At 38.8% G+C, this 3,498-nt stretch overlaps 1 protein-coding gene across 1 annotated transcript in view; it reads left to right on the top strand.

The window, feature by feature from the left end:
• sos2 (son of sevenless homolog 2 (Drosophila)) overlaps positions 1-3,498 on the top strand; it is a 67,375-nt gene that overhangs the window by 8,454 nt on the left and 55,423 nt on the right. The gene's annotated exons all lie outside the window — the stretch shown is intronic.

Here is a 3,498-nt window from a genome sequence, read left to right as displayed (position 1 = left end):
CATTAGCACCTCTAGTAATATATTTACTGAGAAAAATGGTGACGTGTTCAATACTTATTTTACCTGCTGTATTCTTGACTTTACATGAAAACCTTTGACCTGTGTGCAAGAAGATGAATGTGTGGTACTGGGAGGTGGTGGAGGGCGATGCTTGGGTAACCCCTAGGTGTAGAAAAAAATTCAGTCAAAATGTTTTTTTGCTGTTTAAATCTCTGAGCCTTAAATACTCCGTGTGCCTCTCTTTGTGAAGTCTGATGACAAAGAAGAGGACGAGGAGGAGAACGAGGAAGTTCCACTCGAGCAGCTCCTGAAACTGTCAACATGGCTGATTGAGATCATTTGTACAATGTAAACTTAGTTTACAGAACAAGTTACTTATTAAATTACATTTTTCTTGAGAATTTTGCCATTTTTTAAAAAGGACAACCAAAAACTTTGGCAGACAGACAGATTTTGTCAACAGGTTGTCCGCTGGACAACCTAAAAAAAAGAATCCTTGTGCCCACCCCTGCATCTAAATAAATAATGGACCGATCCATGTGTGGTCCTCTCTAGATGTGACCAAGAAACAGCAATCAACAACTTTTCTGTTTTACAACCATGATTTATAAGTCTGTTTCTACGTATCACCTCCCCATTCTGCGCCGATATGTGTCAATCTGTCAAAGAAAAATAATCTTGCCACTAGATGGTAGTAAAGTGCTGACTTTTCTCTGACCTGGATGTTGTCGGGTAAACGGAGATAATGTTGTGCTTTAGTATTAGCTCCGCTAAGATTTATTGAGCAGGGGTAGACATAAGGATTTTTTTCAGGTTGTCCGCTGACAACCTGATGACAAAATCTGGTTGTCCGCAAAACATTTTGGTTGTCCAAAATAATCTCAATAAAAATGTAATTTAATAAGTATATTGTTCTGTATACAATATACTTATTAAATTACATATTTAAGTATAATGTATACAGAACAATATACTTATTAAATTACATTTTTCTGTATACAAAGTTTACTATATACAAATGTTCTCAGTCAGCAGGTTGACAGTTTTAGGAGCTGCTTGAGTAAAACTCCCTAGTTCTCCTCCTCATCCTCTTTGAAATAGAGAGCAAAAATATTGCTACTAAAACTTTTCTACTCCTAGAAGTTCCCCAACATCCATAAGCTGTCTGCTTACAGGTCAAACCTTTTCCTTTTAAATAGGAGTATACGCACTATTGTAGACTTCTGGATTGTATTCAACTCAAACTGTGAGGTGTATTCATATTCTCACTGTTATTTTATATTCTTGCATGATAGCAAATTGAATAGAGGGAAGTGGGAATCTATCATACCTATTTAAAGCGGTTGTTTCTAAAAAAAAAATATAAATAAATAAAAAAGTCTAATTTCTGCACACCTAAATTTGAAATGGGTGCACAGTGAGAGCAGTAAGATTCAGTTAAATAAATAAAGATTTACCCTGCACTCCTTGATCTCATACATAGGTGGGTCTCTTTATCTCTAGGATGAGCTTATGTTTTGATGTTCCTAGTAACAGGTTGCAGAGAAAAGACTGGCTCAGTTAAAAATAGGGGTGTCCCGATCTGATATTAATATCGGATATCGGTCCGATATCAGCCAAAAAAATGAGTATTGGATTTTATCGGCCTGCATAAAAAATGTCCGATATTAACAGTTCAATCCAGCAGTTCACTGACTCCGCTCCAGTGTTTCTATCCAGCAGTGCTTGGATCCAGCATGCAGAGCTCACGTGATCATAACAACAGCAGCGCTAACAAGTTGGCAAGAATGTCGTCAATTTTCTATTTTCATCAGAAACAGAGTTAAAGCTAAAAGTGCAAAGTTGTCACGCACAAGTTTTCCGAGGGGGAACAGAACCGTGAACGTTTTAAACCGGAGCGACAACTACTCTCCACCCTGGCAGCAGCTTTGCGGTTCTGCTCGGTTCGTTCAGCATCGGTCCAGTGACCGCACACAGCCGCGCTGTTTCAGAACCTCCTCTCTGGTCCGGTCGGTGGTTCTAAGCTGGCAGAAGCGAGGAGAGCACGCTTACAGTTTTGACATCTCGTGGATTAGCTCTGGGATTGATGGACAGAAGAAAGGAGAGCACAGCTTTTGTTTTGGAATATAAACGCGACATGACGAGAGCAGTGATAAAAACTGCTCCCTGCAGGAGCCAGAGGCTAATCTCCACATGATGCTCAGAAAATGCAGCAGTAAGAAAGTAGCTATCAATTTAAATAACTGACTAATTCTTACTATTTATTCTTTGCTCTTGTTATTAGAGTGATGTTTAATCTGTTTACACACTTGTTTGAGTGAAGATTAAGTGCAATGATCACGTTGTTTTKGTTACAGTCAGTAAAATTGGAGYTGTGGACTCTTAACTTTGAACAGACAATAATGTGGGCTTTTGTTTTGTCCCCACCTCCAGTTTTTTCCACCATAAAGCAGCACCAGGCTGACGGGTAGTAAAACAACAACCCAAGTGATTTTGAATTGTTATTTTATACTTTAAAAGAACATTTTGTTTTTATTATGTTTTATTTTTCAGGGTCTTCTAACTTATTTTATTTATTTTATTAAATTTTATAATGTTCTTCAGTTTAAAATGTATGTGATCCATTGGTTGAAAATAAATGGGTCAGTTTTTCTCATATCTACTCTTTTTCAATGACCTGATCAAGACTTTAAGATTTTACACTACAAAATAGGTAAAAGTGTGTGACTTGTACTGTTTTGGTAACGGGTCAATATCGGTATCGGTCAATATCGGTATTGGACAGTTCTCAAAGTTGTAATATCGGTATTGTATCGGAAGTGAAAAAGTGTTATTGGGACATCCCTAGTTAAAAACACTGGTTTCACACTCTTTCCGCTCAATGAAATCAGGCTGTGAACACTGGCTCGTCCTCAGTAGAGGTTCTGATGAAGGATGTGTGGGCAGTGGCAGGCAGAGGTCATTGGGTCAGGTCACTGTGGGGTCAGGAGGAGGCTGGCTGCATGCCTGTTTGTTGTGATCTGAAAGTGAGTGGGGGGGGTGGGCTGAATATTGGAAGATCACATGTAAATATAGTGTTTTTAAGAACTTGTTTTTTGTTTTGTGTGGTTCATTGTTTTTGTGCTTCTTGCATGTTGTTTGTTTCTTTGTTTTTGTGTATATCCCTGTTGTCTCTGACCCGTGGTTCCCCAGACGGTCTGGTTGTAATGGCAGATGATGATGTCATGGCATGAATCACAAACAGTGACACATGCTCTGGTATAATAATGAGCCCCATCTCTCTCTCTCTCGCTATCTGTCTGTCTGTCTGTCTGTCTGTCTGTCTGTCTGTCTGTCTGTCTGTCTGTCTGTCTGTCTATCTCACTATGTCTCTCCATCCTTGTGGGGACTTTCCATTGACTTCCATTCATTTTATTTTATTTTTTATATCCTAACCCTGACCATTTACTCTAAAACTAACCTCACAGGTACCTACCTGACCCTAAAACTAACCTAAAC

The sequence above is a fragment of the Austrofundulus limnaeus genome, unplaced genomic scaffold, assembly GCF_001266775.1.
Source record: "Austrofundulus limnaeus strain Quisiro unplaced genomic scaffold, Austrofundulus_limnaeus-1.0 Scaffold377, whole genome shotgun sequence".
NCBI classification, from domain to species: domain Eukaryota; kingdom Metazoa; phylum Chordata; class Actinopteri; order Cyprinodontiformes; family Rivulidae; genus Austrofundulus; species Austrofundulus limnaeus.
Note: the sequence above shows the minus strand (reverse complement) of the source record. Positions and strands in the feature narration are given on the sequence as shown.